Here is a 17,130-nt window from a genome sequence, read left to right on the forward strand (position 1 = left end):
CCCCCTCCCACCTCCCTCTCCACCCGATTCCTCTGGGTCTTCCCAGTGCACCAGGCCCGAGCACTTGTCTCATGCATCTCACCTGGGCTGGTGATCTGTTTCACCATAGATAGTATACATGCTGTTCTTTTGAAACATCCCACCCTCACATTCTCCCACAGAGTTCAAAAGTCTGTTTCTGTATTTCTGTGTCTCTTTTTCTGTTTTGCATATAGGGTTATCGTTACCATCTTTCTAAATTCCATATATATGTGTTAGTATGCTGTAATGTTCTTTATCTTTCTGGCTTACTTCACTCTGTATAAGGGGCTCCAGTTTCATCCATCTCATTAGGACTGGTTCAAATGAATTCTTTTTGACGGCTGAGTAATATTCCATGGTGTATATGTACCACAGCTTCCTTATCCATTCATCTGCTGATGGGCATCTAGGTTGCTTCCATGTCCTGGCTATTATAAACAGTGCTGCGATGAACATTGGGGTGCACGTGTCTCTTTCAGATCTGGTTTCCTCAGTGTGTATGCCCAGAAGTGGTATTGCTGGGTCATATGGCAGTTCTATTTAAGAAATCTCCACACTGTTTTCCATAGTGGCTGTACTAGTTTGCATTCCCACCAACAGTGTAAGAGGGTTCCCTTTTCTCCACACCCTCTCCAGCATTTATTGCTTGTAGACTTTTGGATAGCAGCCATCCTGACTGGCGTGTAATGGTACCTCATTGTGGTTTTGATTTGCATTTCTCTGATAATGAGTGATGTTGAGCATCTTTTCATGTGTTTGTTAGCCATCTGTATGTCTTCTTTGGAGAAATGTCTGTTTAGTTCTTTGGCCCATTTTTTGATTGGGTCATTTATTTTTCTGGAATTGAGCTGCAGGAGTTGCTTGTATATTTTTGAGATTAATCCTTTGTCTGTTTCTTCATTTGCTATTATTTTCTCCCAATCTGAGGGCTGTCTTTTCACCTTACTTATAGTTTCCTTTGTAGTGCAAAAGCTTTTAAGTTTCATTAGGTCCCATTTGTTTATTTTTGCTTTTATTTCCAATATTCTGGGAGGTGGGTCATAGAGGATCTTGCTGTGATTTATGTCGGAGAGTGTTTTGCCTATGTTCTCCTCTAGGAGTTTTATAGTTTCTGGTCTTACATTTAGATCTTTAATCCATTTTGAGTTTATTTTTGTGTATGGTGTTAGAAAGTGTTCTAGTTTCATTCTTTTACAAGTGGTTGACCAGTTTTCCCAGCACCACTTGTTAAAGAGGTTGTCTTTTTTCCATTGTATATCCTTGCCTCCTTTGTCAAAGATAAGGTGTCCATAGGTTCGTGGATTTATCTCTGGGCTTTCTATTCTGTTCCATTGGTCTATATTTCTGTCTTTGTGCCAGTACCACACTGTCTTGATGACTGTGGCTTTGTAGTAGAGTCTGAAGTCAGGCAGGTTGATTCCTCCAGTTCCATTCTTCTTTCTCAAGATTACTTTGGCTATTCGAGGTTTTTTGTATTTCCATACAAATTGTGAAATTCTTTGGTCTAGTTCTGTGAAAAATACCGTTGGTAGCTTGATAGGGATTGCATTGAATCTATAGATTGCTTTGGGTAGAATAGCCATTTTGACAATATTGATTCTTCCAATCCATGAACACGGTATGTTTCTCCATCTGTTTGTGTCCTCTTTGATTTCTTTCATCAGTGTTTTATAGTTTTCTATGTATAGGTCTTTTGTTTCTTTAGGTAGATATACTCCTAAGTATTTTATTCTTTTTGTTGCAATGGTGAATGGTATTGTTTCCTTAATTTCTCTTTCTGTTTTTTCATTGTTAGTATATAGGAATGCAAGGGATTTCTGTGTGTTAATTTTATATCCTGCAACTTTACTATATTCATTGATTAGCTCTAGTAATTTTCTGGTAGAGTCTTTAGGGTTTTCTATGTAGAGGATCATGTCATCTGCAAACAGTGAGAGTTTCACTTCTTCTTTTCCTATCTGGATTCCTTTTACTTCTTTTTCTGCTCTGATTGCTGTGGCCAAAACTTCCAACACTATGTTGAATAGTAGTGGTGAGAGTGGGCACCCTTGTCTTGTTCCTGATTTCAGGGGAAATGCTTTCAATTTTTCACCATTGAGGGTGATGCTTGCTGTGGGTTTGTCATATATAGCTTTTATTATGTTGAGGTATGTTCCTTCTATTCCTGCTTTTTGGAGAGTTTTAATCATAAATGAGTGTTGAATTTTGTCAAAGGCTTTCTCTGCATCTATTGAGATAATCATATGGTTTTTATCTTTCAATTTGTTAATGTGGTGTATTACATTGATTGATTTGCGGATATTAAAGAATCCTTGCATTCCTGGGATAAAGCCCACTTGGTCGTGGTGTATGATTTTTTTAATATGTTGTTGGATTCTGTTTGCTAGAATTTTGTTAAGGATTTTTGCATCTATGTTCATCAGTGATATTGGCCTGTAGTTTTCTTTTTTTGTGGCATCTTTGTCTGGTTTTGGAATTAGGGTGATGGTGGCCTCATAGAATGAGTTTGGAAGTTTACCTTCTTCTGCAATTTTCTGGAAGAGTTTGAGTAAGATAGGTGTTAGCTCTTCTCTAAATTTTTGGTAGAATTCAGCTGTGAAGCCATCTGGTCCTGGGCTTTTGTTTGCTGGAAGATTTTTGATTACACTTTCGATTTCCTTGCCTGTGATGGGTCTGTTAAGATCTTCTATTTCTTCCTGGTTCAGTTTTGGAAAGTTATACTTTTCTAAGAATTTGTCCATTTCTTCCAAGTTGTCCATTTTATTGGCATAGAGCTGCTGGTAGTAGTCTCTTATGATCCTTTGTATTTCAGTGTTGTCTGTTGTGATCTCTCCATTTTCATTTCTAATTTTGTTAATTTGGTTCTTCTCTCTTTGTTTCTTAATGAGTCTTGCTAATGGTTTGTCAATTTTGTTTATTTTTTTCAAAAAACCAGCTTTTAGCTTTGTTGATTTTTGCTATGGTCTCTTTAGTTTCTTTTGCATTTATTTCTGCCCTAATTTTTAAGATTTCTTTCCTTCTGCTAACCCTGGGGTTCTTCATTTCTTCCTTCTCTAATTGCTTTAGGTGTAGAGTTAGGTTATTTATTTGGTTTTTTTCTTGTTTCTTGATGTAAGCCTGTAATGCTATGAACCTTCCCCTTAGCACTGCTTTTACAGTGTCCCATAGGTTTTGGGTTGTTGTGTTTTCATTTTCATTCATTTCTATACATATTTTGATTTCTTTTTTGATTTCTTCTATGATTTGTTGGTTATTCAGAAGTGTGTTATTTAGCCTCCATGTGTTTGAATTTTTAACAATTTTTTCCTGTAATTGAGATCTAATCTTACTGCACTGTGGTCAGAAAAGATGACTGGAATGATTTCAATTTTTTTGAATTTTCCAAGACCAGATTTATGGCCCAGGATGTGATCTATTCTGGAGAAGGTTCCGTGTGCACTTGAGAAAAAGGTGAAGTTGATTGTTTTGGGGTGAAATGTCCTATAGATATCAATTAGGTCTAGCTGGTCCATTGTGTCATTTAAGGTTTGTGTTTCCTTGTTAATTTTCTGTTTAGTTGATCTATCCATAGTTGTGAGTGGGGTATTAAAGTCTCCCACTATTATTGTGTTACTATTAATTTCCTCTTTCATACTCGTTAGTGTTTGCCTTACATATTGCGGTGCTCCTATGTTGGGTGCATATATATTTATAATTGTTATATCTTCTTCTTGGATTGATCCTTTGATCATTATGTAGTGTCCTTCTTTGTCTCTTTTCACAGCTTTTATTTGAAAGTCTATTTTATCTGAACATGAGTATTGCGACTCCTGCTTTCTTTTGGTCTCCGTTTGCATGAAATATTTTTTTCCAGCCCTTCACTTTTAGTCTGTATGTGTCTCTTGTTTGAGGTGGGTCTCTTGTAGACAGCATATATAGGGGTCTTGTTTTTGTATCCATTCAGCCAATCTTTGTCTTTTGGTTGGGGCATTCAACCCATTTACATTTAGGTAATTATTGATAGGTGTGGTCCCGTTGCCATTTACTTTGTTGTTTTGGGTTCACGTTTATACAACCTTTCTGCATTTTCCTGTCTAGAGAAGATCCTTTAGCATTTGTTGAAGAGCTGGTTTGGTAGTGCTGAATTCTCTCAGCTTTTGCTTATCTGTAAAGCTTTTGAGTTCTCCTTCATATCTGAATGAGATCCTTGCTGGATACAGTAATCTAGGTTGTAGGTTTTTCTCTTTCATTACTTTCAGGACGTCCTGCCATTCCCTTCTGGCCTGGAGGGTTTCTATTGATAGGTCAGCTGTCATCCTTATGGGAATCCCTTTGTGTGTTATTTGTTGTTTTCCCCTTGCTGCTTTTAATATTTGTTCTTTGTGTTTGATCTTTGTTAGTTTTGATCCTGTTTGGAACTCTCTGGGGTTCTTGGACTTGGGTGGCTATTTCCTTCCCCATTTTAGGGAAGTTTTCAGCTATTATCTCCTCGAGTATTTTCTCATGGCCTTTCTTTTTGTCTTCTTCTTCTGGAATTCCTATGATTCGAATGTTGGGGCGTTTCACATTGTCCCAGAGGTCCCTGAGGTTGTCCTCATTTCTTTTGATCCTTTTTTCTTTTTTTCTCTCTGCTTCATTTATTTCCACCATTTTATCTTCTATCTCACTTATCCTATCTTCTGCCTCCGTTATTCTACTCTTGGTTCCCTCCAAAGTGTTTTTGATCTCATTCATTGCATTGTTCATTTTTAATTGACTCTTTTTTTTTTCTTCTAGGTCTTTATTAAACAATTCTTGTATCTTTTCAATCTTTGTCTCCAGGCTATTTATCTGTAACTCCATTTTGTTTTCAAGATTTTGGATCATTTTTATTATCATTATTCTAAATTCTTTTTCAGGTAGATTCCCTATCTCCTCCTCTTTTGTTTGACTTGGTGGGCATTTTTCTTGTTCCTTTACCTGTTGGGTATTTCTTTGCCTTTTCATCTTGTTTTGATTGCTGTGTCTGGAGTGGACTTTCTGTATTCTGGAGGTCTGTGGTTCCTTTTTATTGTGGAGGATTTACCCAGTGGGTGGGGTTGGACGTTTGGCTTGTCAAGGTTTCCTGGTTAGGGAAGCTTGCGTCAGTGTACTGGTGCGTGGAACTTGATTTCTTCTCTTTGGAGAGCAATGGAGTGCCCATTAATGAGTTTTGAGTTGGGTCTATGTGTTAGGTGTGACCTTGGGTAGCCTGTATGTTGACATTCAGGGCTATGTTCCTGTGTTGCTGGAGAATTTGCGTGGTATGTCTTGCTCTAAAACTTATTGGCTCTTGGGTGGCGGTTGGTTTCAGTGTAGGTATGGAGGCTTTTGGACGGTCACTTATCACTTAAAGTTCCATGTAGTCAGGAGTTTTCTGGTGTTCTCAGGTTTTGGGCTTAAGTTTCCTGCCTCTGGATTTCAGTTTTATTCTTCCTGTATTCTCAGGACTTCTCCAACTATACAGCTCTGATAATTAAACTTCTAGGTTAATGGCGAAAAGATTCTCCCCCGTTAGGGACACCCAGAGAGGTTCACAGAGTTACATGAACAGGAGAAAAGGGAGGGGGGAGATAGAGATGAGTAGGAGGAGAAAAAGGGGGACTCAAGAGGAGAGAGACAGATCTACGCAGCTGTCTGTTCCCAGAGTGTTCTCGTATCTCAGACACCTACAAGGATTCACAGAATTGGAGGGGGAAGAGAAGGGGAAAAGAGGAAATAGAGGTGTTCTGAGGTAGAAAACAGAGAGTCAAGATTGGGAGAGAATAATCTTCGGTTTAAAAATAGGGCTTCTCTTCTTTTTTTTTTTTGGTAAGGTTATAGTGCATTGAAAATGAAAATTAAGGAGTAGTAGAGGAGTACTAGAGGACTTTAAAAGAAATAAGAGAAAAAGAAAAATAGAAAATAGAAGAGAAAAAGGAAAGAAAAAAAAAGAAGAGAAAAAAAAGAAAAGAAAAAGAAAAAAAAAAAGAAAGAAAAAAAAAATTTTTTTTTTCCCTAATTAAAAAAATCGTAAAAATCTATGGAAATGAAAGTTAAGGAGTAATGGGGGAGTAATAGGGAATTTTAAAGGAAAATAAAAGAGAAAAAATAAAAAAGAAAAATATAAAAAGAAAAAAAAATTTTTTTTTTTTCCTTACTTACAAAAAACAGAAAAATAAAAAAAAAAGTAAAAATATGTCTAGGAATTTCTCTGGAGCTGTTGGGGTCAGTGTGGGTTCGGCTCAGTTTCAGATAGCTCCTCGTTCCAGCTTGCACTTCTCGATATCTACAGGGCCCTTCCGGTGAAGTCGGTGTTTTCTTCAGGGATTTTAATCTGTTGCACCAGTCCCTTCTGAAGCGGTTCCCTTCGTTTATTTGGCTTCTGTTTGCCGGTCTCTTCAGAGGCTCATTTCCGCCCTGACACAGGCGGCCGGAGGCGGACTCTTATTCAGGTAGCTAGTTCCGTTGCGCTGCTGGGAGGGGCTGATGCTGCGGGGCGGGGCTGGCGCTGCGGGGCGGGGCTGACGCTGTGGGGAGGGGCTGGCCCTGCGGGGGCGGGGCTGACGCTGCGGGGAGGGGCTGGCCCTGCGGGGGCGGGCTGGCGCTGCCGGAAGGGGCTGACGCTGCTTTCTCCGTCTGCGCTGCTCAGGCTCCCGGCTGTTTTATATGGAGCGCGCCCCGCGCTGCGCGAGGTTCCAGCCCTCGGGTGTTACACAAAAGCGCGGAAGGAAAAGCTGCGCCTGCTCTCTGTGCCTTCCCCGTCAGAGCGGTCCAGGCAGCCAGGGGCTTGGTGGGCGCGCTATCCCCAGGTGTGGCACACCCACTCCCTTCCGCGGACCCAGTCTCAGTTTCCGCTGGCGCCAGTCGGGTGCGCGCGCCTTCCGCCCTCCGCGTCCCCAGCCCCAGTCCCCGCCCCGCGCCGGTCGGGTGCCTGCGCCCTGTGTCTCGCCGCGACCTTCCCCTCCCCCCTGCTTCCTGCCTCCGGCGGGGCTGGGCCGGTCCGCAGCCTGCGAGCTCTTCTCGGGACTTTCCCCGTCCCTTTGTTCTGCGAACGGCCGGCAGTGTGTTCCGGCCGGTCAATTTTCTCTCTCTCCTTTGGTCTCCCACAGTTCAGGTTGGCACCTCACAGAAGCTCCCCCCGATTGTCCTCAGGGCACTCAGGCCCGGACCCTAGCCCAAGCAAGGCCGCCTAAGACTACCTTCCCGGGACGGGTCTCCGTCCTTAGCTCTTTTGTCTCACTTTTTATCTTTTATATTTTGTCCTACCTCCTTTCGAAGACAATGGTCTGCTTTTCTGGGCGCCTGATGACCTCAGCTAGCGATCAGAAGTTGTTTTGTGAAGTTTGCTCTGCATTCGGTTATTCTTTTGATGAATTTGTAGGAGAGAAAGTGGTCTCCCGGTCCTACTCCTCCGCCATCTTGGCTCCTCCTTATTTTTATTATTATATCTTTCAAAATATATTGACCATATTAAACTGCCATCAGAAACATCTATTGATATCACCATATCTTGCCAGCACTTAAGTATTACCATGAGTGCATACTAAGTTGCTTCAAATCAAGTCCAACTCTTTGCAACTCTATGGACCATAGCCCACCAGTCTCCTCTGTCCATCATGAATAATCCTTTTTTTTTTTTTTTATTGTAATTATCTCTTCTTGTTATTTAGTTGCTAAGCTGTGTCCAACTCTTTTGCGAGCCCATGGACTATAGCCCATCAGGCTCTTTTGTTCATGGGATTTCCCAGGCAAGAATACTGGAGGGGGTTGCCATTTCCTTCTCCAAGGGATCTTCTTGAGCCAGGGATCAAATCCACATTTCCTGCATTGACAGGCAGACTCTTTACTGCTGAAACCCCAGGGAAGCTTTGTAGCAAGGGAAGACCTTGCTACAAAGTTTAATAAGTAAAATTTACTAATTTGAAACTATTATATTATCAGTAGTTTTAAACATTTTAAATAGTTTAAAATTGCTTGCTGAATTAAAATCTTCTGCCTATTTGTCTAGTGAGGCCCTCATGGTTTTATACATTTCATACACATAAAAAGTATATGCTCATTTAAATATTGTAACCAATAATATTTTGCTATATTTCATGTGAATATTTCTTTGTAGTCATTTTTTTTCTTTCTTAGTAGTCATTTTTTACATGTAATAGTCCATTTTATATTGATCTTTAAGCAGGAAATACTCAAAACTGAATTGTAATGGTTATATTTTTAATATTTTGCAGCATAGCATTTTAGGAGTATTATTTGCAAAATATTGAAAAAAATATCAGTTTTTCCAAAATGATCTGGAGAGAAACATGGATATACACACATCCTTGAATGTGAACATGTGACCACAACTATTCACAAAATATTAATATAATTATGCATATAGTATGTTCCTCTGCCCAAGAATAGCTGGAACACCTAGTTAGTCTTGTCCATGAGGCAATCATACTACCATCTGATTTCTAGCCCTCTGCCTGGTTTCATGCCACCTGGTCTCTTCTCACATCCCACTGTAATTCAGGCTGATTCACGTAGTATCGTTTAATTTCCTGTTGCTGTTTAGTTGCTAAGTCATGTCTGACTCTTTTGTGACCCCATGGACTGTAGCCTGCCAGGCTTCTCTGTCCATGGGATATCCCAGGCAAGAATACTGGAGTGGGTTGCTGTTTCCTTCTCCAGGGGATCTTCTTGACCCAGTGACTGAACTCACATCTCTGTGTCTCCTGCATTGGCAAGAAGATTCTTTACCACTGAGCCACAAGGGAAGCTCTTACTTTCTTAAACCAAAGCTACTGTATTAACCAGAAAAGGCAATGACACCCTACTCCAGTACTCTTGCCTGGAAATTCCCATGGACAGAGGAGCCTGGTGGGCTGCAGTCCATGGGGTCGCTAAGAGTCAGACACGACTGAGTGACTTCACTTTCACTTTTCACTTTCATGCATTGGAGAAGGACATGGCAACCCACTCCAGTGTTCTTGCCTGGAGAATCCCAGGGACAGGGGAGCCTGGTGGGCTGCCGTCTATGAGGTCGCACAGAGTCAGACACGACTGAAGCGACTTAGCAGCAGCAGCAGCACTGTATTAACAGCTGATAATTCTTTCTTTTATCAGCAATTAGTGGATTTATAATTCTAAGTAAATACATAATCAGTTCCATGTATGCAATATTTGCCTAATGCTTACAAACACAAACACGGATCATAGGATAGGAGGTGAAATCTTCATTGCACCTGTTCATGCACAGCACTAAGAACTTTTCTCCACGTTATCTTGTGCTAAGGCAATCTCAGAATTTTTTCTTTTTTTCTGATTGATCAAAAGTCATTGCAACTTAGGCTGCAGGCTGTTTCTTTTTACTAGCATTTTCTATGGAAGACACATGTGAGAATTTGGCTGTTTTTTACTTGTGCTATTGTGTTTTTTACTTGTGCTATTTACTTATATGCCTCTGCTATACCTGCATATACCAGAATCTCAAAAACTATTTTTCATCAGAATTGGAGCCCTTTGAAATCAATGTCTAAGCATGGTAAATTTCTGATTTCTGCTTCACTTTCATATGAATATATACATATGTCAAGCTATGTAGAGATGTCTTTCATATCAGTTTTAGAATCACCTGTGATTACTGTCTAAGACACACATGATCAGGGGAAGTTTCAGAATCTGCCTAAATTTGTGTCCTAGAAGCTTGCTCTCCTCTCTAGGCAGGTGCCATTTCATCTCCCAAAATGATAAGAGCTTTCTAGACCTCTAGCAATGAAGTTTTTTTTAATGTTCTAGCCAAATTAATCATGTTTCTTGTTCAGGCAGGGAATTACTAATAAGAACTCTCCTGATGCCCTTGTGAGTGAATTAAAATTCTGAGATCTGGTTATCCCTGAATGAGCCACCATCCAAATATGATATTTCAAAGACAAATAGGACTACTGTTTGTAAGAGAAATAAAAAACCCTGTTTAAGTCTGCCTGGGAAGTTCTTGGCCCGAAACTAAATCTAGTATATTTTCTTGTGTGTGTGTTTTAATTTCAGAATGGAAGAATCCTATGTCACCATTTGAGGCGTTGTTCGCTTCTCTATGCCACTTTTGAGTAAGCACCAGTGCAGTCCTGGGTTCTCCAGTTATGACACTGAAACTATTACTTCCACTCAGGGTTTCCTGTGATACCTGCAGTCTGTAGGCATTATTAGCAGTTCAAACTTTAAATGCTAGTGATATACAAAATATGCAGTTAGAAACCTAAAAAGAGAATACAATCAATGTTTGGAAGTTAGGCAATGTAATTTTAGATGATCCCTCGGTTTATTTGGAATGAAAAATTTAAAAAGACATTTCAATGGCAATAAGAAATATTTTGAACTAAATACAATTTAAAAGTATATATATAGAGCTTGTGGAATGTACCCTGTTACTCTGCTCTGTGGAACATCTTCTCCATCGGTTTGGATAATTCAGGGTTATTTGTATTAATACTCAACTTTATTGTCCTTGAGTTATGACTAGAATATGACCATTAAAACCATGGTTGGGTGCCTCTGAAGCCCTGAAGTACACATTTTCACAAGAGATAAAAACTTCTAAACCTCCTACCAACTTTAATCATCTAAAAGTGAATGGCAGGGCTGTCAGTGACTTAAGAGACTAGCAAAGATTCCAACTCTACTATAATAGCAAAGGTGCTAAGTAGAATTTTTAACCTAAACAAGTAATATTTTATAGAGCTATGTAAATTTAATCTGTTAAATTCAAGGTTCCATTTATTTTGAAATTATAAAAAAAGCCATTATAGAAAAGGAATATAAATTTGGACCCGGCTCTTTTCACTCCTGTGGTTAGTGGAACCATCCCTCCACCATCAAGATGTCTGTACCCTAGTCCTTGGATGCCGTAAATGTCAATTTATTAATACATAGAGAAAGAGACTTTGTAGATGTGATTAAAATTGAGGATCTGGAAATTGAGAGAGGATCCTGAATATACATGTTGACCCATCTAATCACATGACTCCTGAGAGCAGAGAAACTTTCCCAGCTGTGGTCAGGCATGGTGTGACTACAAAAAAATTGTCAAGGGATGCTGTGTTGTTGGCCTCGGGCTTCCCAGGTGGCACTACTGGTAAAGAAGCAGCCTGCCAGTGCAGGAGATGTAAGAGATGAGAGTTTGATCCCTGGGTTGGGAAGACCCCTGGAGTAGGAAGTGTCATACCACCCCAGTACTCCTGCCTGGAGGATCCCATGGGCAGAGAATCCTGGCAGGTTATAATCTATGTAGCCACAAAGAATTGGACACAACTGAATGACTGAGCACACATACGCTGCCTTAAAGATGGAGGAAGGGGACACAAACCAAGAAGTATGGGAGGTCTCCAGAAGCTGAAGAAAAAGGATTCTCCTCTGGAGCCTCCAGAAATGTAGCAGTCCTACCAACACCTTACTTTTAGCCCAGGTATAGCCATGCTAAATGTCTGAGCTACAGTGCTAAATGATGAACTGTGAATATATCACAATAGTAAAATAACACATATGTGTTCTTTTAAACAACCAACTTTGTGGTGATGTGTTAAGGCAACGAAAGGAAATGAACATACCCATGCTGGAGAAAGGCATTAGACACGAACATTTTTCTTACCCGTGTAGTCAACTCAGTCACTTGTCTTCATGGCAGCACTGAAGATGCTAGTGTGGCCCTCATTATAAGCAGTGGGAGTGACAAGTGTGGGCCCACCATTTGCATTTATGGAGCACCATCTTGCTCTTCCTGGAAGTTTCTTCTGCTTGGAATGTGCTTTCCCCTTATTTCTGGGGTCCCCTCCTCATCCTTCGAAATGCAAAGTAAACCTCACCAGACATAGCAAATGGAAAAAGATGACACTAAATTGCAGGCATCTTAGGGGAGCGCTAGGGGAGACCTGAACAACGGTTAGAGTTGAACTCTTCAGATGGCCAGTCACAAGTTCAACTCCAGGATCTATAAAAGACTGAGGGGTTCTGGCTCATTCTCTTTGAGCTCCTATCTGAAGGAGACTGGGTATCTGGTCCATTGCATGGAGCAGGGCAGTGGAAGCCCAGAGGGAAGTCTGTTGGGAGAAGGTATATGTGATGTTTACTACTGTGTACTTGGCACTCAGCCCAAGACCTGGCATCCAAGTGCCTCTGAATTGCTTGGCAAATAAATGGAATAAAGGAATAAAGCCAGTGGTCAAGTGAGAATCAATATAGAAATTATGTTCACCCCAACTTCCTCATAAATGGGAGGGCAACTTATCCTCAGCTTCACCAAGGACCAAATTAACAAAGCTGAAAAATAGTCCCCGACCTGTGATATTCTTCTGGAGGCCAGTGGTCTACCAGTCAGCCAGGAAGTCCAGTGTGGGAAGGATGGTAACTGACAGGAGTCTGTAGCTGAACAGAACTGAAACAACTTGAAGAAACAAATGTCTCAGGGGTGGTAGTGCTTGAAAAGAAAGCTGCCTGGCTTAGTTTTGGAGTGAATCAATAGCCTTGAAATAAACTGTCAGCCCCAGAGTCCTGTAGAAAACCCCAGAGAGAATCAAGCTCTGTTGTGGGTGAAAATTTGGAATTAGATGAAAACCAATGGCTGGGGAATTTGGACTGGGGAGGGGAGTTATTAAGAGGGAGAGAGAGAGCCGACAGATAGATCCTGGTCCCCCAGGATGAGGCTTGCATTTGGGACTTCAGGCTGAGAGGAAACAAAGACAAGAGTGTTGGTTTGGGAGCTGGAGCTGTGATCACAGACTGATTCCAAATTCCAGTCTCTGGAAATAAGATTCCTAGTATGAGTCTTTTCTTGACCTGGGCTGTCTCAGCACCTCTTAGAGCTAAGTCTGTGGGTTTAAGTCCTCCACATTTGCAGCTGAGCAGATGTGGGGAAAGCAGGGCTTGGAGGCCCTCAATAATGTCTTATCAACACATATTCTTTTGTTTTTTATTTAATTTTCATTTTATAGTATAGCTGGTTTATGGTGTTGTGTTAGTTTCAGGTGTATAGCAAAGGGATTCAGTTATATATATATATATACATATATCCACTCTTTTTCAGATTCTTTTCCCATCTTAGTTATTATAGAATGTTCAGTAGAGTTCCCTGTGCTATCCAGTAGGTCCTTGTTGATTATCTATGCTATATATAGTAGTATATATATCTTAACCCTAAACTCCTAATTTATCCCTTCTTCCACCTTTCCCCTTTGATCATCATAAAAATTTGTTTTCAAAGTTTGTGGGTCTGTTTCTTGTACCATGTCTTATCAGTCCTTGCATCATGCTTCCATGGTAGCTTGTAGTGTTTATCATGATGTTTGTGTGTGCCTAAGTCCCCTAGAGATGAATGTCCTGAAAGAAACCACCATGCCTTATCCATCTTGTCTTCCCAAGGTCCACCACAAGGACACCTGACATAAACTCAATAAAGGCCGACGATTGAAAGGAGGACATTTTAAAATTTGCAGATTGATGTGGTTTCTGGTTGGCAGCAAAAACACATGGATATTTGTCATATATTCAAAGTCCTGTTTATTGGTAAGTTGAAGATGTGTTTGTATATCTATGTTTCTGCCTTAAGATGGAGCTGGTCCTGGCTTATTGGTTTGTCTGAAGTGGCTAAGATTTTGTGATCAAAATGTGCAGAATTATGAGTTATTTGCAAATCTGATGAAATTCATTGTTCATTTCTCTGATTTGTGTTTCTTTTATTTTGGCAGAATTTTGGTACATGCTGTTTTTCAGGTTTCAGGGTTTTTTTCCCCTCTTTTTTTAGAAGATTAATATTTGGTGTGATCTGTTCTTTTGCTTCTAGATATTCCTCTGGGATAGTATAGGGCAGAAATATGTACAAACAACAGCACATTTTGGTTAAAAGTTGTGAAATGTAGAAATACTCAACATAGTTGATGTTTTAGAACATTCTGCATTCCTAAAATTAAGGTCAGAAAAGCTTTTGCCTCTACTACTATAAAATTACAGAGAAGGTAAAGTGAACAAAATTTGGAGAAGTTGAAAGATGTGCGTTTACTATATGAGATACAATTTCATGAGGCTTGTTTTGATTCAAAATGAGTCTTACTTAAGTCTGGAGGGAAAGTAAATGCAGATCCATCATTTATCAGCAGAATGACAGGAAGCAAATTAAGTCATTTTTCTGAATCTCAGTTCCTATTTCCTTCTATAAAATGGAAGTTATGATCATAGAACCAAAGAAGGAAGAGCAACCCAATATTGAAGGGGAAGAATAAAGTGGGAAGATTGATAATCCCTGACTTCAAGACTTACTATAAAGCTCTGGTAGTCAAGAGAGTGTGGTATTGATGAAATAATAGATTAACAGAACAGAATAGAGAGCCCGGAAATGTACCCCTATAAATATAGTTAATTGCCCTTTGACAAATGGCAATAGCAACATTGCCAATGGAGCAAAGACAGTCTCTTTAACTAATGGTGCTGTATCAACTAAACATTCACATGCAACAAATTGAATATAGACACAGACCTTAGTCTTCACAAAAAATTAACTCAGAATAGAACATAGACATAAATTGTAAAATGTAAACCTATTAACCCCCTAGAAGATAGCACAAGAGAAAATCTAGATGATCCTGGTTTTGGTGATGACTTTTTTGATGAAATTGCAAAGGCAGGATCCGTGAAAGAAAGAATTGATAAACACAACTTCATAAAACTTAAAAATTTCTTCTCTGAACAAAACATTGCCAAGAGAACAAAAAGAAAGGAAATTAACTTATAATATGTTTTCTCTCTTTGTTGTTTGGTCACTAAGTCATCTGCCTCTTTTGCAACCCTGTGGACTGTAGCCTGCCAGCCTCCTCTGTCCATGGAATTCTCCAGGCAAGAATACTGGAGTGGGTTGCCATTTTCTTCTCCAGGGGATCTTTCTGACCCAGAGATAAAACCCATGTCTCCTGCATTGCAGGCAGATTCTTTACCTCTGAGCCACCAGGGAATACCATTATCTCCTAGATAATAAAATAATGATTTTTTGAGAATTACATAGAATATATTCACTGTCTCTTAGATTTGGGGAAACAGATTAAAATCTTTACTTTTGTATGGTTTGACTTTCCTTTTCTAATGTGACATGGAAAACACTCATAGAAAATGCACAAAAATAACTGTAGGATCCAGTAGATTATTAAAAAGTGAACACACTATTCTGACTGCTCTGACAGTTCTAGTGCTCCCTGTTTTGAACTATATATAAATGGAATTGTGTGGAATGCATTCTTGTGTCTGCCTGCTCTTCCTTCAATGGTCTGCAGGCTGTGCACCTTTCTTCTGGGTAGGAGAGAGTGGCTCACTCATTGACCCTGGTGTTAGGAGAGCTTCTGCTGGAATTTTAATTGTGATCCTATTAGATCTACAGATCAATTTGGGATTGATTTTCATCTTCTCAATATTGAGTCTTTTAAACCCCTATGTGATAGATACCTCCATTTATGTAGGTCTTCTCTAATTTTTAGTCATAAATAATTTTATTCATTCTTGGGGGTATATTTTACATTTCTCATTACATTTATTTCTAGAATTTGATATTTTTGATGCTACTGTAAATGATATTTTTATTTAAATCTCATTTTTAATTTCTTGATGCTATGTAACAAGAGATTTTTTCTTTATATTACCCTATACCCAGTATTCTTGTTTAATCAATTTTAAAATCATTTGTTTGTTCAGTTGCCAAGTTGTGTCCAACTCTCTGCGACCCCATGGACCACAGCACACCAGGCCTCCATCCCTCACTATCTCCTGGAGTTTGCCAAGTTCATGTCCATTGAATTGGTGATGTCATCCAACCATTTCAATCTCTGCCACCCTCTTCTCCTTCTGCCCTCGGTCCTTCCCAGCATCAGGGTCTTTTCAATGAGTCTGCTCTTTGTATCAGGTGGTCAAAGTATTGGAGCTTCAGCTTCAGCATCAGTCTTTCCAATGAGTATTCAGGGTTGATTTCCTTTCAGATTGACAGATTTGAGCTCCATGCTGTCCAAGGGACTCTCAAGAGTCTTTTCCAGCACCACAGTTTGAAAGCATGAATTCTTCAGTGCTCTGCCTTTTTAATGGTACTTTACAGTATAAAATGGGTTTTCCCCCTCCTTTCTAATGCTTGTATTTTCTTTTTCTGTTTCTCTCTGTTTTGTTTTCTCCATTTCCTTTGCCTTTCTTCACAGGTGTAACTTGAGCATTGTTTAGAATTTCATTTTGTTGTATCTATAGCAATTTTTAGTATATCTCTTTGGCTAGCTTTTTTAGTGTTTGCTTGAATTATTATATTCTATATACATAGCTTATCACAGTGTACTGAACAGTTCTAGTAAAGTTGAGAAACTTTATGTCCCTTTACATCACTTTACCTTCCCTTCTTTATGATCAAATTGTTTTAAACATGTCCTTTATAAATGCTGAGACCATCAGTCGGTATTATAATTTCTGTGTAGAAAACTCAAAATAATTTAGACAATTCAAAAAGAAAAGGAAAGTATATTTCATTTACCTATTCTTTGGTCTTCCATTCTTACTTTTTTCTTCCTGATTTTTTTTTTCATCATTTCCTTTCTGTTAGAGAACTTCTGTTAGCCATTGTGTTAAGGTACGTCTGCCAAGGAAAAAGTCTCTTAGTTACCCTTCTTCTGAGAAAGTTTTGATTTCCCCTTCATTCCTGAAGGATATGTTTGTGAACAGAAGATTCTGGGCGACAGTTCTTTTCTTTCAGTCCTTGGAAAACGGTGCCTCTTCCTTCTGGCTTCCATTGTTTGTATGAGAAAACCATTGCCACCACATAGTTTTCCCCATATGTAAGTTTTCATCCTATCTTTTAATACTTTCAGGATTTTTTCATTGTCTTTAGTTTTCATATGAGAAACCTTGTCTTGTTTAGTTATAATGAATCTTGGCATGGATTTCTTGTGTTTATCCTGATTGGAGTTCACTCATCTTTAAGTTTATAGATCTTCTGTCAAATTTGGGAAATTTTCAGCAAATAGATTACCAAATAACTTGTCAGTCCCTTTTCTCCTCTCTTTTTGGGACTCTGGTGATATGAATATCCAATCTTTGTGCATTCCCACACATCCCTGAGGTTCTGTTCAAACTTTTTTT

Source organism: Cervus canadensis, chromosome 3 (assembly GCF_019320065.1).
Source record: "Cervus canadensis isolate Bull #8, Minnesota chromosome 3, ASM1932006v1, whole genome shotgun sequence".
Lineage (NCBI taxonomy): Eukaryota > Metazoa > Chordata > Mammalia > Artiodactyla > Cervidae > Cervus > Cervus canadensis.